This window comes from Aythya ferina (genome assembly GCF_964211825.1).
Source record: "Aythya ferina genome assembly, chromosome: 4".
NCBI classification, from domain to species: domain Eukaryota; kingdom Metazoa; phylum Chordata; class Aves; order Anseriformes; family Anatidae; genus Aythya; species Aythya ferina.
This window is the reverse complement of record NC_140300.1, coordinates 48,256,815-48,282,391: the sequence shown is the minus strand read 5'-3', so window position 1 is coordinate 48,282,391 and position 25,577 is coordinate 48,256,815. Positions and strand designations below refer to the sequence as shown.

The 25,577-nt window shown below is 36.0% G+C and overlaps 1 long non-coding RNA gene across 1 annotated transcript in view; it reads left to right on the top strand.

Moving 5' to 3' along the window:
* The window catches only part of LOC311436006, a 274,041-nt gene that overhangs the window by 78,348 nt on the left and 170,116 nt on the right, over positions 1-25,577 (top strand). The window contains exons 2-3 of the long non-coding RNA XR_014692532.1: positions 21,659-21,709; positions 21,807-23,842. This is a non-coding gene — a long non-coding RNA (uncharacterized lncRNA). The remainder of the gene's footprint in view (positions 1-21,658; positions 21,710-21,806; positions 23,843-25,577) is intronic.

Genomic DNA, 25,577 nt, shown 5'->3' with positions numbered 1-25,577 from the left:
TTGCTATTTAGGGGAGGGGAAAAGATCACACTTTTGAGTGATTTTACAAATGCCTTGAAGGAAGAAGAAAAAAATTTCAGTAGTCCCTTGGGGTGTCAAACATCAGTTCCCTCACTCATGGGTGTACTGTGTCATTTCTGCCTTTAATCGCAGTTGCAAATATTTCACACCTTGTTAGTGGTTTTGAAATTAAAACTGCATACTGATCAGTGAGGTGTAACTCATAGCAGTTGTGAACAAACAATTTGGGGCTCAGAGTTCTTAACACACCGTTTACCTCATCTGTTTTCTTTAAAAAGGGAAACTTTATCTTCAATGCATGTGAGGAAAATGAGAGTTAGGGCTTTTCCACTACCAGATTCAAGGGGGATGGAGACATTCTGTGTTGAATCATAGAATGGTTTGGATTAGAAGAGACTTTAAAGATAATCTGTTTCTACTCCATCTACCATGAGCAGAGACACTCTTCGCTACACCAGGTTGCCCAAAGCCCCATCCAGCTTGGCCTCGAACACTTTCAGGGGTGGGGTGTGCACAGATTCTGTGGGCAGCCTGTTCCAGTGCCTCACCACCCTCATAGGAAAAATTTCTTCTTAGTATCTAATTGAAATCTAGGGTTTTATATCAGTGTTGCTGACCTATCTTCTGTATTTGCAGGAGAGTTTTTATCCTGTTTTTATACATTCGTTTTCTGCTAGATTTTTTTTTTTTTTTTTTTTTTTTTTTTTTTTTTTTTTTGCCAGCTACCGAGTCTATTGGAAAAATAGATTAAGCTGAATAAATGTTCCATGCACTCATATGCCTAAAAGCTAGTCCATGCCTGTAAAAGGATTTCAGGGGGAAAACTGAAACGATTATTTGTCCTGATTTCTTCCCTTGCTGTCATCCTGTGAACCCAGAAAAGGATATAGCTAGTCTTTGTCACTTTCCCTACTACACCTATAAGCAAATGAACTCATTTCTGGAAGCAGGAGGTAGTATAGCCTCTTAGAACTTTGAACTTATTATATCCTGTAGAGGATTGCTGACCATATGCGTGGAAAAAGAAACCTGAAGAAGGAAATGTGCTTGTAGGAAATGTGATCATAAATTTAATACAGGCTGTGATTGAGATCGTTTTAGTATTTCAGAATGGAGAGTTCTGTTTTATGTGTTTTGTTTTTTGTTTGTTTGTTTGTTTGCTTGTTTTTTCTTCAGGAATTTTAATTTATTAGTCCTTGATGTCAGTTATTTTTTTTGCTGTAAGCAGAATGACTCTTGGGACTAAAATATGTATGTGTGTGCTTATACAATTATATACTTATTATCTTAGAACAAAAATAATACAAATATAATCCTACCTCTGAAAATAAAAAATAGGATTAGTAGTATTTATTTTCTCTTGCCATGGCACACAGCTGTAAGACACCTACTGATAAATTTAGTGCGTTTTGTTACTGATCCCCTTGGGTCTCTATGCACAACTTAGATAGATCCTCAATCTCCAGCACTGTCTATCTATGCCTCTGCTTATACCTTGTATTCCACAGTTTTCCTAGTCCCATGGTGATAACTACTGTTGCTTTGGAAAGAAGGGAAAGACCTTTCAAGAGATTGTAGAAGCAGGTCGAATGTTTTAATGTTTTTAGAAGCTATACTCAGCTAACTTCATTACGCATGCACTGTCCTCAAAGATTGTCTAATACATGGAGAGCATACAAATAAATCTTCCCTTATTAAATCATGTGTTTTGAAAAAAAAATACTAGAATTGATTGTTTTTTTGTCTTCCCCCTTGAAACTTTAAATGCTACATTGCCCAGGTAGAGAAGAATTAGTCGTGAAAGATTAAACACAGAAGTTAAAAAGCTTTGATGGAAACACAGTGGAAGTTTTCTCTGTGCCAAAATGATTCAGTCATTGGTTTTGTTGTTGTTTGGTAGAGTTTTTAACCTTCCCTAATGGAAGTAATCTTTTATATGTCTTTTCCTTTTAAAGTTTGTATGGATTTTGTACGTGCATTGCAGTAGGGAAGGTCAATAGGTAAGAAATAAACAATCTATCTGTGTGTTGTTGGATTGTCTGAGAAAAGCATGTGTTTAGGTTTAATGCTAAAAGATTGAGCATCAGGTATTAATTTTGATTTTGTAAGCTTGGAGATCCTACATTTGCGCCAGCAAATTTTGCAATTGTAACACAAAACCACTACAACCAATATTATAATGATACTTTACTACACATTTATAAATGCTCAGGGGTTTTGATAAATGCATTTCACAAACATAAAGTAGGTTGAAAAAAGGTGTCTTTAGATAATACTATAGAGTGAAGTATATGGGACTTCTAGGAGAGATGCTCAGCTGCAGCTTCTGTCAGCCAAAGTTGCTGATAATAAATGAGAAGAATGTGAATGACTGATTTGCTTTACAAGAGGAACTGTTGTAGACAGGTAGGGTGCTTTGCAAAATTATAGACACTACGTCTGTAATAGATCAGAGGTAGGTTGTGATAACAGGTAATGAGCTGTGGAATCACCAATGTCAACTGTCAAGCGCTTAGCAGGTAACAGAGGAGAAGAGAGAGCACTTTACTTTTTAGCCACAGGGGAAAAATATATATATATATGTAGATACATCTTTAAGTATAAAAAAAAAGTCACAGAGCACTGATAATTCCTTGAGCAAATTACACAATTTGTGATTCAACACAGAGTAGTGTTTCTGTTAGAATCTGGTCTATGTTGGCATTAGTTCTGAGGTTTGTTTAACAGAAAGCCTTAGAGAAGTGAAAGGTATTTGTCGTTAAGCCAACAAAAAAATTATGTTGTGATCTTAAACTTACATGTAACCTTTTGAGCTTGTAATATGAAATGAAATGCATTCTAAATTACTTTTGCCTCTGAACAGATTTGATAAGGTGCTGCAAAGCAGATGTTCGATAGCATAAGATATGTGAGTCACCAACTTTAAAGATCCAAAGAAAGATGAATATGATGCCAGGATAAGATAGGATGTACCTGGCACAGTACTGAAATTGAGCTCAAGATGATGTTTTGGATTTAAGCCACCTGAAGCAATTTGTGGCATGCAGGATTCTTGCATAGTTTCCCTTGCATTGTCTGAGAATAAGTAAGAGTTAAAAAGAACTCACAAAACTTGCCAAGTGTGTATATCATGTTCTCTAATATTTGTTTTTCGTACTAGATAGTTTATCTGAACGGTAACCCAAACAGGTGCTTTTCTCTACAGACCTTTGGAGCTTTCTTCTGCTCTTTCCAACTTTGATGCTTAAGACCTTTGGAATTAAAAAATGAAGGAAGGTCAATATTTTCTTTTAAAAACAAGAAGAAAATGCATCCTCACAAATCTTTCCCAATCATACTGTGGTCAGAACAACACCACTGATGAAGTGGGCAAACAAATGGGCAGGAAAGGAAAGGGAAGGCTGGAGGAAAGCTCTGGTGAAATGAAGCAGCTAATTTAATGCTAAGCATTCGGTTGTTAATATCTGTATTTGATGTTGACTTTATCATATGCTTTTTTGCTGTTGCAGATGGGATATGGCTCTTGGTAACAAGGACAGAACAATGATAGATCTCTGCCACTATGGAAATTGCTTGTGTTATATGTTAGAATAAGAGGGAGATTTTTCTTTCGTTAGGAAGTGTTTTTCTTTTTGCAGAAGATTCATGCTCCATGATAATGAAATAAATGAGAGAGGGGAAAGGCCAGGAAAGCAAGAATGGAGAGGAGGAAGGGGAAGGGTTTTTCATAAGACAAGAAACATTTAGTAGATGAAGAGTAAAAAAAATACAAAAACACTTGACATAAATTATATAGTGCTTCAGTTGTGCTCCCAACAGTATTATCGATATATAGAGCATTCTTTTTTACATTTTGATTCTCAGAACTGGAAGTTCTTAAGGAAATGAGGTGCTACTCACTGACAAAAACAGGACTAGAAGAAAAATAAATTTCTTTTCTTAAATTAAGATGGAGTTCAAAGCATGTTTATCTTTTGGCAGTGTAAAAACATAATTGGATTCAGCCTTCCAGCTCAAGAAAATCTCCAAGAGAAGACTTTTAGTCGCATGCAATTCAAAATGCATTTATCTTTTAGCCACATACAAACTGCTCAATCTAGCTTTTTGCACTTAGTGACCTTCTTCAGGGAATTAGGAACACTGTAGAGCAGAAGCAGCATTTTAAATGACTCTCATTGCAAAGTGGGTCAAAAGCCAGTCCATTGTCAGCAAGATTCCCCATAGCTGAGGACAGAGGCAGTCACACTTTGAAGCATACAAGTCTTTCTTGATGAGAGAAATGTTTTTCACATTGAGAAAACTGCTAGGAATGAAAATTAAAAGTACTGTGTAGTAAAAGAAACAAATCATGGATTAATTTGTGTTACAGAGAAAATACATTGAAAAGCATTATATTTGAAATTAGGTTGAATAAGGAAGGAGAAAATCAGTTTATATATTGGAAATAGTATTACAGTAAATATGAAAATGATTGAAATTAATGATTTATTTAATCCGTGGCTCATTCTGTGTTTTACTAATAAAATATGCTCAATGTAGGGATTGGCTTTTTTTTTTTTTTTCTTTTTTTAGTTTTCAATAACAGCTCTTTGCATTACAGTATCATGGGAGGCACGCAGAACAACTGTGCATTGTTCTGACTGCTCTGGATCTTAGGACAAAGTAATGGTCCTTTCTCTGAAAGCTCTTAGCTGAAGACAACAGATGGGTGTACATAGTACAGAGTTAAAGGGAAGTAATAAGGACAAATTAGTAGATTACAAAATTTATTTTATTTTATTTTATTTTATTTTATTTTATTTTATTTTATTTTATTTTATTTTATTTTATTTTATTTTATTTTATTTTATTTTATTTTATTTTATTTTATTTTATTTTATTTAAGGAGTATTTTCTCACTATTAAATTCCAAAACATAACAGTGACTAGGTTGCTGGTAAACTTAATTTATCAGTTTGGCTCTTCAGGGAAGTCAAATAGCTTTTCAAAAGCTTTTATATTCTGCCTTTTTGTTCAAAGGAACGAAACAACTGCTAATGTTGTTATATCCACCCTTCCTGATGGGCTAGGTTTTATCAGGTGCAGAGAATGACTGTTACACATATCATCTGTACTGAGAAGATGCTCAGCCACCAGTGAAACTTTGCAACTATTTTAATAAAACAGCAAATTATTAAAAAATTCTCATTATTTACTGAAACAAAACAAAACAGTCCAAACAACCATATTCAAGAGTATTCCATCTTAATGTATTTTTTTTTTCTTTGTGGATTTGTGGTCTGAATCTTCTGAGCATCAAACTTAAATTAATGCTTAACATTTATATGGTGTTCTCTTCCCCAGACCTTAGGAGTCCAGTGTAGAAAAACAGTCAAGAGCTACTTTACCTGGTATGTTTTTAATGGTGGAATAGTTGCAGCTGTTAACTCTCTCCTGTAGGATTTCTTGTTCCTTTGGTAGAAAATAACTATTTGTTTTAAAGGTCAAACGTACTTATGGTAGGGATTATAACATGTGTCTTTCACCTGTGTTGGAGGTACTTTATAAACCTGAAAGTACATTCATTTCTGTTTTATCTCCAGTGCAATAGATTTTCATTACTATCTGCAGGAATCGGAATGCCCCTTGTTTTGGTTCAACTGAAGGAAATGTGGAAAATGTCTCATTATCTCCAATTTCTAGTGATGAATCTGATTATCCTCTACTGTTTTAGAACTCAAGCCTAAGAGTCTGTCTACAGAGATGAGTAGAAATTTATATACTCTTGTGTCTTTCACTTCTTGGAACTACAATGTCCCCCCCCCCAACTTCTATTTCCTTTATTCCAGTTATTTGAATGACATCTTACATGAAACCTCTTTCTACACCCCATTTATTCTTCTGCTTTGAGGCAGAACAGTTTTTATGTACAATTTCAGTTTCTGTATGAACTTACTTTCATGTATCTCATATTGATATTGTTTCCATTTGCCCACAACAAGATCTGTCACATCTCATAGTACTTTAGTCACTTTTTTTTAATGAGCCCTCCTCCTTCAAGATGCCTCTTTTGTTCTTTCCATCTGGCATAGTTTGTTTCTATGAGCCTTAATACTTCCATCTCATTCACAGTCTTCAAGTGGAGTAATTTATTTAGGTTTTGATATATTTCATGAATCCTCAAGTGCATCCTTTTTGCAGTTGCCCAGAAGGCTTCTGACTTTTTGTTCAGCAAGCAAAAAGGGAGGGCAGGCATAGTATTGGCATATTATTTTTTTATTATTTATTTCCATCTTTTCAATTGAAGCTGCATTTTTTCACTTATTTCTCTCTACATTATATTATATTACATTACATTACATTATATTTTTTGTTATACAGTAGGTTCTACATGCAGTAGTTGCAGTGCACATTCATTCTCTTGTTCTCGGCAGTTTTACTTACTGTCTCAGATGGATGATATATCGAAGATAGGATTAGGTCTAATATATGAATGTATTATTCACATATAGCGTACTGATGGAGAAACTGTTATTTGTCTTCCCTTTCCTTATCATATATGAGTTATCATCGATCCCCTTTACCTTACAGGGTTTTTTCTAAATCTGACTCCTCATTATGCTGCTCCCTATATACTACCATCTGTACTTCTTTGCTGTTGTTTCTATTATTTAGAATTATTGTGTCAAATACAGCTTTAAGGCAAAAGTTGAAGAAAACCATACTTTTGAAAGTATAGCCTCTGTGTTTCCTGATATGCAGCTGTAAATCTTATACATGTATAACATTTCCATCTTCAATAACTTCTGTAATCCTTATTCTGCTTGTATGACAAAATAGGAACTGCCAGCATTATTTGTTTAACTTGGTTATTGTCATGTTAGCCAGACTGTGAATGCACCATTACTTTCTGAAGGTGTACTATATGTAAGTGTAAGATAAAACATTGTTTCACTGCCTTAAATATCCAAAGCACCAAAGTTTCTCAAACAGTTTTTAGATGTTTGTTTTGGCTGATGGTTCTTAGGTCAGTACTGTATTGTCTCTAGAGTTCTGGTAAGGATGAGATAGATTTATTTCAAAAAAAGGATTCATAGAATTGGAAGTATTGAACCAGAATGTGCCTGTTGCCCAATTCCATCCTTGAAGAAGCCAGTTGAAGCTCAGATCTAATTTAATTGCATGGAGAGATATTTGAAGGTGTTTTTATTCAACTGATGTTTTCTCTAGGCTAGAGAGATGTGTGGCATTTCTTAGATTTTTTTTTTCAGTCTTTTTCAACAAGAAAATATGGAGATAGGAAGAAATCAATTACTAACTCTTTGAGTTAGAGATGTATTCACACAATAATATAAATTAGTGCAAAAAATAGAGTTATTTCTATATATTAACTTTCATAATAGCTACCAATGGCTTGGCACTTCATCCCCTTATCATCCATGCTGTTTCATATTCTCTGAGGGAGATGAACTGCAGAGAAGTTCTGGTTTCAGGACAACAGTAAAACAACTTCAAAATTATAGAATCATAGAATAGCCTGAGTTGGAATGGTCCCATAAGGATCATCGAGTCCAACTCCTGGCACCACACAGGTCTAGCCAAAAATTCAGGCCATGTGGACTAAGTGCACAGTCCAAATGCTTAAACTCCAACAGGCTTAGTGCAGTGACTACTTTCTGGGGGGCCTGTTCCAGTGTGTGACCACCACCGCTTCATCACCAGTGAAGAACCTCTTTCTGATGTTTAGCCTAAAACTCCTCTGCCTTAGCTTGACACCATTTCTGCTGGTCCTATCACTGGGGACTGAAGAGAATAGAATGGTGCCTGTCCCTCTACTCCCCCTTATGAGGAAGCTGTAGACCTCAATGAGGTCTCCCCTCAGCCTCCTCTTTTCCAGGCTGAACAGGCCCAGTGACCTCAGCCGCTCCTCATACATCTTCCCCTCTAGGCCCTTCGCCATCTTTGTAGCCCAGTGTCTTACTGACTTGAAGAAAGAGGCTTTAATCTATCCTGGTTTGTTTACTAACGAAGGAGCACAAAAGAGACACTTGTCCTTGTCTCTGAAGAGGAGGTGAAAGAGCCGCTAGTGCAAGGAGCACAGAAATCAGTTGTGCCAGACTAGTATGTGGTTGTATCTGAGCTTGGAGACTGCAACCCTCTTCAAACTTCTAGATCTAGAGGAACACTTTGTCTGCAGCCTAAAAGCCACGTGTACATAAGCTCCCCCAAGCCAGCCAATCTTCTTCCCATGACCTGCCAGGAAACAGCAATGTGGGCATGTAATCAAGTCAAAGCCCAAACCTTCAGCCCAGCCTTTGACCTGAATAGTGAGTGAGGATCCGGATCCTGGCATTTATACATGATAGTTTATACGCAGCCGAAGTGAATATTGTAGTCAGAGGTCACGGGGCTAGGTTTTGAAAAGTCCTACATAAAGAAGACATCTCAGAAAAGCAGATTTAAATAACATTAATGTCAAGAAAAGTAGTTCTGATTGCCATATTCTTTATCTGTCATGACTAGACAGATGAAAATCTATGATAGCAATTTTGCCTTTAGGGTAATTTTCTTTTTTCTTTCCTTTTATTTATTCATTTGTTTATTTTAACAGGCTCTGTACTAATTTTCCTCACAGAATGATTAATAGAAATATGACCCTTGTGAGCCTTTTGTAGTTAATTCTTTAGGTCAGCTCTAACCACTAAGCCCCTTGTTGGGTTATTTCCATTAGTGATAAGGAGCAATTGACCTTAAAAGACTGAAACCAGGTAGATGAGCCTATTCCACAAGTTCTCTTGGCTCTACCCTTGTTAAGTGAAATCTGCCAGGTGAAGATCATTTGACCTTTGCTATATAGGAAACATGAGGACTTATGAGAGGAATTGCCTCCCTAGGGGAGTTTGAGGCTCAGGTTATCAAGAGTGCTTTTTTACTGTCCTGGTGAAATGGACTCAGTGTTCCCCAGTAGGCTACTTTTTCTTCATGTTTTCTACCATCTCTGTGAAATAGGTTCAGAGACCCTGTGAGCTAGTTACGTTGGTGGTTCCTTCTCAGAACAGGAAAACCCTAGTGGTGCTTCTTCCCTGTGAAGTAGTTTGGCAGTGACTCAAGTTCAGAAGCTGGCAGTAAGTCTTCCTGGGTTCTACAGGTGTTTTGTGGTTGGGGAGTTTGAGTACTTCCTTCACCTTGTCTGTTTTCAGTGAAGTTGCTTACATGGATTCTAGGCTTCCTTCACAGCACTAAAAAAAAAAAAAAGAAACAATAATAATTAAAAAAACAAACAAACAAAAAAACAACCTCAGAAGCTCAAGTGCATGCAGGTAAGGCTGACTTTCAAGAATGTTTTTAAGTATTTGTGAAGACTGTACAGCAGGCTGTATGAAAAAGGTGCCTTACTGTGAATTCAAATCTTGCTTTGCAGTAAGAAGAAATAGATTTGGGTAGATACTGGTGGCGTTCTCATTACTTTTATGAAGTGTCAATTGTGAGAATGGGCTGTAGGTAAAAGAAATGCTGTTTTCACAATATGTAAGTCAAAATCCTTTAGATTACCGGAAGTTGTAGCTTCACGGAAATAACTTTAAAGAAAGAAACTATTGCTGGACATTTCCCCCTGACCCTTTTGTAGATTGGCTACCTGAAGAAAAGACATGAGAGTTATAATTGTTTGTAGTTTCTGAGGTAGGGTTGTTGATGGTGTTTTTTCCTACTTGTTCACTCTCCCTTTCTTTTCCTCTAGGAGTGTTATGGTAGCTTTCCAAAACTTTGACTATCCTTGGGATGTTCAGACCAGCATGTTCTTATTATTATGTCTCCTGAATGCACTTTGTGTTTTGTCTAAGGTGAAACAAATACTTAAGACTGTCGTCCAGAGATCTGTTCTGAGGCAGGATAGTTAGGAGTGGCAGGGAGAGTGGGAGGATATGGGCAGGCATCTACAGCAGGGAGCACCTCCACTGCAGTGGATGAATTGGCTAAACAACTCTGGCAGTACAAAGAAAGTCTCTCCTCTTCCCTACAAGCCTCTGTCTCAGCTTTGGAGAAACTTTTGAAAGAGGTCCACCAGCTTAGAGAATTTATCTTCCTCCCCACCTGTAATAACCATTCTCTGAGGTATCAGGGGCTAAGCGTCCTTCTGTGCAAGGAAGATGACAGAGTGGGTACACAGCCTGTGCTACCCTGTAATTCTGATTGCTATATTCTAACATACTTATACATTATACACAATTTGAGTGCTTCTGACAAATGTACAAGAAACCAAAGGGGCCCATTGTTCTTCAGCATGATTCACAGCACAAAAAGAAAAACAAAAGAAAATAATGATAGCATAATATAATATTATGAATATTATATTTTTGTGTGTGTGTTTTATGGCTCAGACTTACCAAGTTGCCTAAAACTATTGCAATGTATATATCCTTCTATGTCCCTTCTGCCCCCTCCTCGTTGTCTTAAATCATTATGCAAGCCTAAAATATTGAGGGTGACTTCGGGTAGCAGTCTAGCTGTACAGCACAGATGGGCAAACCTGCTTGAGAACTGGCAATTAGCAGGTGTTGATTTATGCTGAATTAGTATCACAGACCATCCTGAGTTGGAAGGGACCCACAAGGATCATAGAATGGTTTGGGTTGGAAGGGACCTTAAAGATCATCTAATTCAACAATTTTGTCACGTTCCTACTGCTGTAGTTACGTTTCAGGTTTACTTATATGAAAATATTTGCCTGTTCTCTTGTCAGTAGGGCTTTTCAAGATCTGTTGGCTGCATGGTCTCCAGTGATTTTGGTAGGAGTAAGCATGAGCTAATGCTATGCTTTCCTAAACACAGAGACCTTTCCTGGAGATTATATAGGCTGAACAGAACACCTTGAATAAAAGCGTTGGAGAAAGCAGTGTGTTCCACTCTCTGCAACTCTACATGCTCTGTACTTCCTTCCATCTGTGCAATGGCTTACTGGAGGTACTGCAGATGTTTAGTATAGCTTTGTACGGCACAGTATCAAGGAATTAGTGAAATACAGACTCTTCTGGACCAGAAATGCTGTATTTACTTGTGATACTTTACTGTATATCAGCTGCCTTCTTTATTATATCTGGAGGGAAAAAAAAAAAAAGTATGCAATGCACTTGGCTCATTAGTCTGAGAGCCTTTCTCCCTTTCTGTCCCTTAAAGTCTGTATTTTTCCTTCACAAAATTAATGTAATTGTCTTCTGCTCAAATATGTGGTGTGAAATCTCAGCTGTTACCTAGTAAGGGATGGAAGGGATTTTGGGTGGGGTTCAAGACTGGCAACTAACGCTTACTGGTGTTCCATCCTCATATGGCAATAGTAATTAGACTCTTAGCACATATGTGGACTCCTAACTGAAGTCATTCTAGTACTGGACGCAGTTCCATCCAAGAACTTTCTCCCTGTTTACAACCATTTTTATATGCAGCTTGCATTATGACTCATGAATCTGGTCCACTCAGCACTGATGACGTGAATTTGGGTATAACCTTCAAATTGTACAACTTGTCTAGGTTTTGGCTTACCGAAGAAGAAATATTTTATCATTTTCCTATTATATCATTGCAATATGTGAAAATGCAGTGTCAAAGTCACTTCCTACTCAGCTGCAATAAGAATTCCTATCCTGTTTTCACCACTTGGAAGAAAAGAAGTCTTAATATGCTCTCACTTCTGTTTTGATCCTCCAGTCATTGAGATGACTTTGGTTTGAAAGACCAAAATGGACACTGAAGGTTAAAGATCTAAATGGAAATGAACTGAGTCTCCTAAATGCTGTTTCAAAACTGATAATAAATCTAGCTTGATATGAAATGGAAAAACACTTCAAATGCCTTACAAATTTCATTGTGTATTAAGTATAACCATTGCTGTGAGAAATGCTAAAACGTGACTTGTTTTGAGAATGCATGTTTTTAAGCAAGTTGTAGGATAATTAGAAAAGTTAATACACATTTTTTGAGAAGTTATATATATATATATATATGTACTAACTCCTTTCTATTAAGCAACTCCACATAAAAATTGATTAACTGTGAAGTTCACAGTTCATTCAGATTTTCCACGTATATAAAATAGGGAGACATGTTAAAGTTACTTTTTTACAGCTGTTTGGAACAAAATGTCATCCAAATTTTTATAATATCCACTGGACAGATTTTATGCGGTGGGATTTTATATATTTTTGTAATCTCTTAGAAATGTGACCAGTCTTGAATGTGACTAATCTACATATAGATAGTATAAATTAACATACTTAAAAGATCTAAGAGCAGGTTTCAAAGGAATCTCTCCAGAGCTAAGTATCCATCTTTCAATCATTTTCAGAGGCTTATTTAAAAACTCAAATGATACATTTTTCTTTTAGATTATATTAAAAAAAATAAAGAAGGCAGACTTCTCCCATGGCAAATAGCTACTGTGCATAACAGTATTTCTCAGGTACTCCTTCTTTCTACACAAGCCTGTGAGACAGCATGACCTTAAGTTCCTAATTAATAAATCAAAACTGCTTTTAGATATCATATGCATTGTGACATTTAGAAAAGGTGGTAAGATTAGGAATGATTTCTTTGTATTGTTTCTATACTTACCAAAATGTCTTCCCCTAGCAAGCAAGAAAGATTACTTATTTCTGTTGTAGACTTCAGTTCTCTGATCATCCTAATTTCAGTCATGAGAAGGGCAGAATGATGATGTCTGTTTCAAAGTCCCAATTACCCTCATTTATATCAATGGTAAGTTTAACTCCCATTGAGGCTTCCTTTTGTTTTAGATCACTGAAACACAATCCAAGCACTTAAATCTATGGAAGCAAAGCCTGTTCACCTTTGAGGTTGATGACATATTGTGTTTCGCTCTGAATACAGCCCAAAGGTTTGACCTTTCTTAGCAAGGTACTATATTGTACAGACTTGTCTGTGTCTTTCCCACTGGGAGCTTTAAATAGGAGCCAACTAATTATCGTTTTCCACTTTTAATTATTCCACACTGCAAGTTGGATTCTTGTGACATAATATCAATTAGGTGGAAAAAAGTGAACTGCAAACTTTTGACACTACAAAATTTTGTCCTCTGTCTTTTGAGAGTTGGTAAGCATTGTAAAAGAAAAAAGATTCTTTTTGTTTTGCCTGTGCTATTTTTCTTCAGCATAGACTTAAGCTGGGAGAAGTCTGTGGCTTCATTTTAATAGAGAGGGAAGATAATGGAATACGGGAAGTTTAATTTTTCTTTGAACTATTCTGCCGCACTTTTCACAGAATCACAGAATGGTTGAGGTAAAAAGGGACGTTCTGAGATGATCTGGTTTAACTCCCCTATTCAGGCAGGGCCAGCTTGACCAGGCCACCCAGGATTGTGTCCAGGCAGGTTTTGAGTATATCCATGTTTCTCAGTGAACTGGTATCTAGAAGTGTGATAACAGTTATCAGTCACAGAAGAAATTAGAAATGTTTCTTGACAGTGTAAATAAAATTCTTGACTGCATTGTGTTTTATACTGCAAAGGAGAAAAACTGAGGAATTTTCATGTCACATGAAACTTTAGGCTCAAAAATAAGTACAGAAAGTAATGAACATAACTTTTGGTAAGAAGAAAAAAAAACAAAAAGTATTTTGGTGTTTTTTTTTTTTTTTTTTTTTTTTTCCCCTTTTCTTCATTTGAAACGCAATGACCAGAATCTTTTACTGCTTGGACCCCAGGACATTTAATGGGATCTGTAAGACTTTTTTCTCTCTCTCTGTCTCATACCCTTTTATGTTGTCTAAAATGTTATCCTGTTCATTTAAAAAAAAAAAATAAAAAAAATTCTTAGTTACTTTAAGTCAAAATACATATTCTTTCAGAATGATCTGCTTTCAACCAAGTCATGTTAGATAACTGTGGAAAAGTATATAATTAAGAAATAATTACCATTCAATTAGCAATGTTTTTTTCAGTTTGGCAACATTCAGTTAGTATTTCTAGTAAGCGACTGGAAATAATTTCTTAGATTTATGTTGTTGTGGGACAATTGGATCATGTGCAATATATATTACATAGAACTTTTGTGAAAGCTCTAGGGGGACTAGAACAGCTAGAAAACAACTGAAGTGAGCATTGTACAGCTTTGACATCAGTATTCTGTTCATGAGTATCTGTTTGTTCTGCTCAGATTCATAACACTTCATTGTGCAATGTGCCAACAGCCTTAGTTTCCATTTTATATCTGAAAATACATCTTTTGAATTACACTCAATAAAAGTAGGTTTGGGGAAGAAAATACTTTTTTTTGTTGTTGTTGTTCTTATTTTTATGTTGGTTCTTTGCTCCTTCAGGGAGAGTTTTTGAGGTACAGTGTTTATACGCCTGAGAAACACAAAGGTGAACATTAACACAGCTATTTGAGTAAGGTTTGTGGGATTAAGTTTTGTTGTCCTTGAGCTGGTACAACAGAAAAAATGAAATGTTACATTTGATGGGAGAGTTATGTCCACATAAAGGACTGTCTTATTTTGTGCTCTTCTAAGCAATTACAAATATATGTATTTTAATGTGTGACATGTCAAGTATGGGTAATAAAAGTTGCTAAATGGCCTAGTTCTTTACCTTACACCAGCATAGAATTAAGCCTACAATAATGGCTGTGTTTCAGATTACCTTTGATAAATAATTGTTGCTCTGTACCCTTCAAAATAAGTGCAAACTGTTAATGCTGATCAGAGTTTTAGTAAACAGACATTTGTTGATGTTGCAATAACAAAATATTGAAAATCTACAGTAGTATTAGAAATCCATAATTTCCATAGTATGTTCACTTTTACTCTAAACGCTTTTTAATGAATATAACATGATACCCTTCTGTCCATTATTAAAGGCCTTTTTCCTCTGCATACCCATGCATTTGCAGTACACATGTATATCTAAAAGGCAACAGTAGCTGTGAATAGTTGGTGTCACATGATCACCATGTAGTGTATGAATGATAAATATATTTAAAATGTTAGTGACGCCTTCAAGTAGTTCTCAGATATTTTTTTGAATATTCATGTTCCGTCTTTCCATATTGTATTTTTCCATAATTTTGTGTGGGTTTTTCCTTTTGGATGATTGTGAATATAAGGAAAAATTTACAAATCATACTAACTCCACACCCCTTTTTCCACTTCATAAAGTGATTGTATTTACAACCTTTTTCCACATAAGTACCATAAAGACTACAGGAAAACATACAAATGTGTATCTTGTGAAATAGTTCATACTTCTTGAGGGTATGAATGAAATCATAAAGAATATTAAAAAGTCTTTAATGTTTATATGAAATAAAATATGAAAGGAATGGTAAATTTAATTTATGGGTTAAAATCTCATTACTGTAAGGGAGTGTTTGCTATTGCTATTCATGGGGTCAAAAATTATCTGCTCCAATTTTAGGCAGTGAATAAAGAGTAGGGATGGAGCAACAGAAGACTTGGTTTTGATGTTATCAATCATCATTATTTTCAATTTGGCTAAATAGTGTGATCAGGTGACCTAGTTTTGAGTTGAAAATGCACAAAGAAGAATGCTTCTCCTATCTTTCAATATAGCAATGATGCAAAAATAATTGTTCTGGAGCCAGACACTTTTTTTAAGATTTAGGAGGAAAAAAAAAAGAAAGGAATTTTTTTTTTTGGAAATTCAAGTGAAAGGAGTACAATATCTCCTTCATTGCAGAGTTAATGAGGTTAATATCTTTGGCTGAGTCATAGATGTCAGTATTTCTGCTTTGTTAAGAATGTCACAATAAGATAACCACAGCAATTATTTTGTGCTGATATATTCCGTACTTCAAAATAGTGATATAATAATGTGAATCAAACGTAAGTGCATTAGCCAATAATTGTTTTGACATTCCAGAGATTACATTTGAAGGCACCATATATAGTTACTTGGCTTTCTATTTTCATTGTATATCAATAGTGAGCTAGTAAGCTAGGGAACAAAAGCATTCCTTTTGTAATTTAAACATATATTGCATTATGTTTGATAGAAAATAGCAGTAAATTTCCAGCAAAGAAATGCGAAGTGAGACTACTATACAATTTTCCACATAACTGCTCAAGTTCAATATGTAAAATAGACTAAAAATTGAATATTGATTATATGGCTACATGCATTACCTGCTAAAAAATATAGTAATATTTGTATTGGTGTGTTTATATAAATAACTGGTTGTGTGTTTTTTTTTTTTTTTTTTAATTTTGATTTGTATTTAAAAGTGTAGTTATAGTCAGTCTGCTATCATAAGGGGATGTTTTTTCTCTAGCTTGGTGAAAAAGTTCCATTAATTTTCGTGAAGCAAAATGTTAAGATTAAGATGCTAATTAACTTTAATTCCCTGTCTCACTCACTGTAAATGTTACCTGAGAGTTATTGTCAAAAGCAGAGGCAGCAGAAGATAACATGCTTCAGCGTGATTATTTATAGAATACTCAAAAGATAGAAAAGTGTTTTATACTCATTTTTCTACATATAGTGGATAAAATTTAGGCTTAAGATTTACTGTATGATTAGTTGCAATTTCATTACTGTAAGAGTCAATGTTTCTCATCTGTCAGAGTTCTAGGCAAATATTTACTCAAAGATGAGTTAACATTTAAGTCACAACAGACTTTCATTTTGCTTCCTTATCTACCTATTTTCTTAGATGTTCTCCCATACTACAGAAGCTAGCACCTTTCAAAGTACCAAGACCAATTGAAAGTGAATGAACCGTGCCAGTATGGTTTAGTTTTACTTTGAAGCTCTGAAACTCAGAAACTTAGAATTTCCATCTGTGACTCAGTTCTGGAGCCAGAGCAAATACAGGTCATTCAACATTATAAAGTATCAAGCATTTTTAATTAGTCCTGTACTTTGGTGGTAGTAAAAATTTCCAGAAATAATGTAACCTGTAAAAACTGCTTCTGTACATTTTGAAAAAGTAAAACTGTAAATAAATAACACTAAGACACAAGTACAAGCTGATTAGCTAAATGTAAATGAGGAAAGTTGCAACTACAAAGTACAAACAGCTGTATTAACATACACAGTACAGCGTCCTAGATATATATGTACATTGTCTACTGATCACAGCTAATATTGAAGTGTATGACATTTTCTAAATAGCATTCTACTCTGTTTGAAGGGAATCCCTAATCTATTTTGATAAAATAGACAATGCTTATTTAAGCAAAATACCAGATATTTGGTAAACTAAGTTTTGACTGAAATAGGTTAATGCACAATTACTTGAGAATTTTAGGCAGCAAAATCACCAGGAACAATTGTTTGTGGTAGAAGGGTAACAGCAATCAGCTGGGTTCAGGCTGGAGGTAGTTGACAGGAAACGTACATGTATTATCATGTTATAGCTGGACATGCAAGTTACGGTTTTTCTTTCAACTTCTTTTTCTTCTTTAACATTGCTTGCAGGGATATAAGTTATTTGATCTAACCTCTACTTCAGTTTTTTCTAGGTGTAACTTGCTATTACTTGCATAGATTTTTTTCTTCCTTGCTTTTTTTTTTGTTTGTTTTGTTTGGTTGTGTTTAAAAGAAAATACTATGTTATCTTAACAATGCCACAAGATTTTAAATTTTTTATAGGAGTGGTTGTACAATTTTCATGATAAAAGGAAATACGATTGTGCTTTACTTTTTAGTAGTAGTTTGACTATTTTCTTCTTTGCATGTTAAATGTGTGGCTAATGCATTATATTGGGTATTAATCTTAAATAAGGTGTTTGGATGAACAATTTCATATGAGAAACGATGCATTCCCACAGAGTAGATAGATGAACAGGTCCTGAGATCATGATGTATGTAATGTTTCTGTATTTAATATTTACTTGACTCTAATAAACAATTCTGATTTTTTTTTTTGAGGTTGTCTATACAGTGAAGTGTGTGGATTATCCTAAGTATATCTTTCCTTTTTTTCTTCCCCTTCTATTCCCAGACTCCTTATTCTGTATTGTAGAAAAAAAATCCTTTGTAGATAACACAATAGATAACAAAACTTGCATGTGTTCTCCAGGAGTTGCTAGTACCTGAAGAGTCATTAAAATATAAAGTCTAAGATACATCAGTAATTCTAGTGTTCTCTCTGAGTAACCAAAGGTCATCAAACCAGCAAGAGACAAAAAAAAAAAAAAAAAAAAAAAAAAAAAGCTAGAGGATTATATTTGCTCATTTTTGAGGCTGGACAAAAGGCTGTATAACTGAGGTAGTAGTAAAGTATGAAGTCAAATGAGACAGATGTTTATTGTTATCAAATAAAAGATGTATTAGGACAGTTCTTCTTGTAGATGTTTGAAAGGAAAAGAAAGTAAGAAATTCAAATCTAATCTTACTTAATATACGTTAAAGTGCACTAGACCTAGTCTTACACTAGAAACGGTCAGAGCAAATAAAACTCCCCTGTGTTTACAGTCACATTTTCTAGATTCAAGGTGACACTTAAATGAGTTGTATCCAGATTGCTTGCCAGATGAAAATTAAGTTATAGTCACTCCATCCGCTTTCTTTCCATTTTCCTAACTGGATTAAGACCTAAGGTGAAAAAATGACATACAGTGTATGTTGTGTAGGTTCCTGAGGAGTTTTGAACTTTGGTGTACTACCAGACTCCAAAATAAAATGTTGGTATAGGTCCACTCATTAAAACAAGGAACAAGACAAAAGTGCAGTCAGTCTCATATGACAGTCTAAGTCTTGAGAAGCAATCCATACAAATTCAGATCTGAGTGGACCTAAAACTGGATTTGTTACTGATGGTTTTCTATAAAAGTACAAAAGTTTTTGTCCTCTGATGTCAAGACTATAAAAAGGAAATTCAGCTTTTCCTATGTATAATTTTACACTTCTATAACTGAGAAGAAAATCTGGCTCCAATACCAGATTTTATATTCCTTAGATAAGAACATTTTCCAGATACTCCAAGCTGATGCACATTTTGTTTTGCCCTGAATAGCAACGCTTATGGCCATCTGGTTAGGCTGGCAAAAATTGTAATGCCAGCTTTAAAATGGCACGGAGTACCAATTGACATAAAGAAGCATTTTCAATCTTTTTGTCCTCCTGTAATAGCCTTCATCAGATATCTAAACTTTACCTTTTTTTTTTTTTTTTAAAAAAGTATGTCTAGTTAACAACAAAGCTAATCACAGAGAATTAATTGCCTGTGCACCTATTTAACTGTCATTAATCTTAGACCTCTGCTAATTTAATTTTTGTCAGATTGTATGAGATTTACAAAAGCCATGTTCCAAAAAGAGGATGAAACTTAAAAAAAATACAAAATAAAATAAGGTGAACATCAGCAAAAGCATAGAAAAGAACATGAAATACTATTTTAATGGCTCAAGATGTGGGGAAAAAAATCACTGTTTTTAATGAATTAATAAATGAATAATTCATCTTCCAATAACTTAATTTACAGGAATACAGAAGCTTTAAATGATTATTAAAGTTTCTAAAAGAGTTTACTTCTCTGTGATTATCTGGAAAGAGTTACGATAACAAATTTTCTTGAAGGTTATCTTCAAGGTTTTATTCTTGACCTGCAGCCTTTCAGCACTTCAGCTTTCAAGCTTTTGTATATTTTAAACACTTCCAGAAATTGTTATTGTTATTTCTTAATGTGGGAATCCTTCAAATGATCATATACTGTATACAGTGCTAAAAAATATCAGCTAGGCATCCATTGCCTGCCATCTGGCTTAGCATTTCAAGTAACACATGTCTATTACTGTCATAGTATGGTCTCGGACTACAGACAGACTGTTACATTTAATTCTTGCATGCTTGGACACACCATCAAAGAAACTTGAATGCAGATATCGAAGGAACTGTTGGGAATGCAACCAAACAATGGGTAATGATTGTTACTGAAGCAATAATTCAGTTATTAAAAATGCTTCTACTATAAGAAGCTCCAGAAAACTACAGCACCTCTCTTATCTTTAGCTATTACTAATTTAAGGCATATTCTGTGGAATTTAGTAGTACCAAATGTTTATTTTGAGACTAATTCACAGCTTTGTCTTCAATTAACTATATGCTCTTGCTAGTTGCTTTATGCAGGACCCAGTTATGCTCCAAATTAACTACTCTAATTGAAGAATTTTGCTTTCAGTTACGTTTCCTGTCTTTTGGGAAAGCCTTTATTTTAAGCTGTTATGGTTTCCTGGTTTTATTTTTACAGGGAACTGTTTAGCATTCTTAGAAGTTTCACTGTCAGACCATTATGTTTGTTCATTAATGTTTTTAATGTCCCTTGCTGAATTGCTGTTACACTTCTACTGTCTAACATTCATCAAGCTCGCAGCTTGGAATTTATCTCACTGTAATGAAAATTTGTGTCTGTGACCTAAATTGTAATGATACAAACCATGCTCATGTTACATTCTGATACACACTGGAGTTAATTGATTGGTTTGTTGGAATTTCTCTAATTGCTTGAATTCTGTAATTATGACAGGTCTTGTGAAATAACATTGGGATAAACAGGCCTGTTAGGCAAAGAATCCTGTTCCGAATTAAATCAGGAAATAAAATCCACCCACAGGATACTCTGTAGTGTATCATTCCTAAAAGGAAACAAAAACTTGCTCACTACAATGAGCTATGCCACTGGTTAATGCATAATAATTAAGCAGTTGTCCATTAATAACTTTGAATGTCTTTAAGCAAGATTATTTTTTTTCCAAGCAAAGAGTTCTTCAGGAGAACTCTTTTAATATTTATTTGAAATATGTCTTCTCTATTTCTCTTTAGCTGTCTTAATAATTTATTTCAAAATATGAGTGATAGTGATCTTCCAACAGGAAGAAATAGTAATTTTGTATCATTTAGATGAGAATGGTTAAACAAGTGATATTTGCCATGACAAGAGGGTCAAAAGTGAAGAATGAAGGATGGATTGGAGAGGAAGTCATCACCAAGGTTAATATAATTGTTTTCAGTGGAAAAGGTTTGTGTAACCTGGCAGACAGACTAGTACACGACTTAGCTGATAGGACAAATACTGAAGTTAGACACAAATTTAACTGGTATGGAGATAACAAAATACTGATACATGTTGGAATGTCTGTCTGTGATGAGAGAACAGATTCATATTTCCAGGATAATAATGGATTGAGGACCTCAGTCGAATGTAAAGGACTGGTTATTCTTGTAGTCTGTGCTTACACAACAGCATAAATGTTCGTTCACGGTTTAAAGGAGTTAATGACGATGTTCAGCTTCTCATAGCAAGATATATGCTAATCTAACATGACTTCTACAAAAAGATAAATGCTTTGGAAGGGCAGTATAGCTCTTCTGTGAACTCTTTAAAAAAAAATATATATATTATATATATCAGAAGAACATTAGAAGTAGGTATCTGGTGGAGTGACAAATTGTCAAAATGGGTTGTAGTACTTGTTTAAGAAGTAAACTCTGGCAGAAAGTAATTTGGAACAGTTTGTATAAATGGAAAGGGATAGCTGTAAGTAGTGCACATGTAATGTATCTGAACAATACTCGATGCAGAGGAGCTATGTTCCTCAATGGTAGCTTGAAACTGAGCATGAATAACTAGTTGGTGGTCTTACATTCCTAATGTAAACTTTGATCACTACTGGTGTTTTTTTCCTACAGATGAGGAACCATTACAGCCAGTGGTCCGGAATTGTTTCTATCTCACCTTCGGTCAGTGAGCAAGTGTTTTCCAGCCATTCCTTCCCAGTTACTAGAAGACAGAAATATTTACATTGAATTTCCTATTTTATCTCTTTTTATTTTTCAGTTCTGAAAGATTGAAGGGCTTTCAGGTGTTCAGTTATTATATTTATGGCAAAAATCATCTCTATATGCATAGGCAGTCTGTGCAGGGAAAAAAGATGATGAATCTAATCTTACTACAGTGAATGATTACACCATCTGCATCTAATTATACAGACAAAAACCCACCACCACCACCAAGTCAGTGTTTCCTCTATCTTGTATGTATAACATATACACGTGTACATTTATATGATCATCAGAATAGAAGTGAACTAAAGCAGTTTCTTTTTATGTGACCAAGACCAGGAACAGATGATGCATATTTTTAGTCTTCATCTCCCTCATAGAAAAGACAAGCATATAGTGAGTTGAGCTTGGCTCTCATATCTGTATCCTCAGACATCTAAGGTCTAAGGGAAAACAACCCACTAATCACTGCCCCCCTAACTCGGCTCGCCCTCGGCAGCATCGTGGCAGGAATACTACTCACCTCCTTCATCACGCCAGCCAAAACACCCCCAATAACTATACCCCTCATCACTAAAACTGCTGCCATCCTAGTAACAATCCTAGGGGTCATCCTAGCCCTTGAACTCTCAAACAAAACACACACCTTCACCCACCCCAAACCAAACCACCTCATAAACTTTTCCTCCCTATTAGGATACTTTAACCCCTTAGTCCACCGATTCTGCTCCAAAGCTCTACTAGAAAAGGGCCAAAACATTGCCTTACACCTAATCGACCTCTCCTGACTCAAAAAAATAGGACCAGAGGGCCTTGCTGAACTGCAAGTAGCCGCAAGCAAAGCCGCAACCCTAGCACACACAGGGCTTATCAAAACCTACTTAGGGTCCTTCGCCCTATCTATTTTAGTAATGATCTTAACCACACAGACTCTCTAATGGCCCCCAACATCCGCAAATCCCACCCCCTACTAAAAATAATCAACAACTCCCTGATCGACCTGCCCGCACCCTCTAACATCTCTGCCTGATGGAACTTCGGGTCCCTACTCGCCATCTGCCTAGCCACACAAATTCTAACAGGCCTCCTGCTAGCCATACACTATACTGCAGACACCTCCCTCGCCTTCTCCTCAGTTGCCAACACATGCCGGAACGTCCAATACGGCTGACTCATCCGCAACCTACATGCCAACGGCGCCTCATTCTTCTTCATCTGCATCTACTTGCACATCGGACGAGGCTTCTACTGTGGCTCCTACCTATACAAAGAAACCTGAAACACAGGGGTGATCCTCCTACTCACTCTTATAGCAACTGCCTTCGTAGGCTACGTCCTACCATGAGGGCAGATATCATTCTGAGGGGCCACCGTAATCACCAACCTATTCTCAGCCCTCCCATACATCGGGCAAACTCTAGTCGAATGGGCCTGAGGGGGATTCTCGGTAGACAACCCGACCCTAACCTGATTCTTCGCCATCCACTTCCTACTGCCCTTTCTAATCGCAGGGATCACCCTAGTCCACCTAACCTTCCTGCACGAATCAGGCTCAAACAACCCCCTAGGCATTGTATCAGACTGCGACAAAATCCCATTCCACCCCTACTTCTCCTTCAAAGACATCCTAGGGTTTATCCTCATGCTCACCCCCCTAATAGCACTAGCCCTATTCTCACCAAACCTCCTAGGAGACCCAGAAAACTTTACCCCAGCGAACCCACTAGTAACCCCACCCCACATCAAACCAGAATGATACTTCCTATTCGCCTACGCCATCCTGCGATCAATCCCGAACAAACTAGGGGGCGTCCTAGCATTAGCCGCCTCAGTACTAATCCTGTTCTTAATTCCCTTCCTCCACAAGTCGAAGCAGCGAACAATAACGTTCCGACCACTTTCCCAACTCCTATTCTGAACCCTAGTAGCCAATCTCCTAATGCTCACATGAGTGGGAAGCCAACCTGTTGAACACCCATTCATCATCATCGGACAACTTGCATCAATCACCTACTTCACCATCCTCCTGTTCCTCTTTCCCGCTGTAAGCGCCCTAGAAAATAAAATACTTAACTGCTAAATACTCTAATAGTTTATAAAAACATTGGTCTTGTAAACCAAAGACTGAAGACTTACCCCTTCTTAGAGTATCCTTACGCCTCAGAAAAAAAAGGACTTAAACCTTTATCTCCAGCTCCCAAAGCTGGTATTTTATAATAAACTATTCTCTGATCCTGACCCCTAAACTGCCCGAATAGCCCCCCGAGACAACCCCCGCACAAGCTCCAACACAACAAACAAAGTTAACAACAGCCCCCAACCTGCAACCAAGAACATCCCAACCCCTCATGAATAAAGCATCGCAACCCCACTAAAATCCAGCCGTACAGTAAACATCCCAACACTATCAACAGTAACAACCCCAAACCCCCAAGACCCAACAAACCCCCCTAACATCAACCCTGCTAAAACTACCGCTGCAAGCGCCGCCACATACCCAGCTACACGTCAGTCGCCCCAAGCCTCAGGAAAAGGCTCCGCCGCCAAAGCCACAGAATAAACAAACACCACCAACATACCTCCCAAATACACCATGAACAGCACCAGAGCTACAAACGAAACTCCAAGGCTCAATAGTCAACCACACCCCGCCACATATGCCAGAACCAAACCAACAACCCCATAATACGGCGAAGGATTTGATGCTACACCCAAAACACCAACCACAAAGCAGACCCCTAGAAAAAATACAAAATTTGATACAAGGTATCAAAGGTTTCTAAGAGTACTTAAAAAAAAAAAAAAAGGCAATTGAAGTGTAAGATTACTACTTCTGTATGTATTACTGAATATTAAATCTGGTTATGCAGAGGAAAGAAAAAATCTCAGAATACCCAATTACAGCCAAAATTGCTGAAATACAATCTTATCAACAATTGTTAATAGAAGAAAAACAGTAATTACTGGATTATTTATGTCAAGAAAATAACTATGGCAGCAGGAGGGTAAAAAACTCAAAATTCATTTATGAATGAATATTACTTTCCTTAGTAGTGACTATGTCAATTTAACAAACTCAGAACATCCCCTCAGGATTCAGTGTTTATGTAATTCTGCTTCTGGGTAGCTGATTGCTAAATTGCTCCTTTTTTTTCTTCTTCCATTTTTTTCCCTTCCTTCTTCCTTGCATTTGTCTGGCATATCTCTGTGTGTTAGTATTCTTGGCTATTTTGCTGTTGCTTATGTGTATTTGTTTTAACCCTAGAGTAAAATACAGAGTGACCAATTTCTTCCTCTCCATTCAGCGTGAATGATAATGCTTGTGAAGGGTAATATTTGAGAACATGTAGCATACCATATATATTCAGGTATTAAAAAAATCTGCCTTGCAACCATGACATAACTATTGAATGGGAAATCTGGCAAATATTTGCCAAAAAATCCACAGATTTTATAGTTCTATGTATGTCTAATATATTGTATTTTAAGAAACTAAGCATACTAGATAGTTGTCAGATACTTTTGGTGGACTTTGTTGTGTTGAAACTGGGAAAATATTTATCTTATTTATTGTATTGAGCTTCAATGAATCTGTAAAGTGGTAGATGTTTGCATGATGCTGAAAATGAAATGTTTCCTTTAAACATCTGTTTTTCAAGAGGCAAGCTAGTGATTTTCCAGATTAATTCCCCTTTCCAGCTAGCAAATATAAAGGTGTCAGCTTCCCCTCTGTTTTTAATGCAAACTTATAGAAATTAGTGTCAAAGTTAAAAATCCCAAATGAGACATAAGTTCTGTGGGTCTGTACTAAAAGTGTGTTTGGATA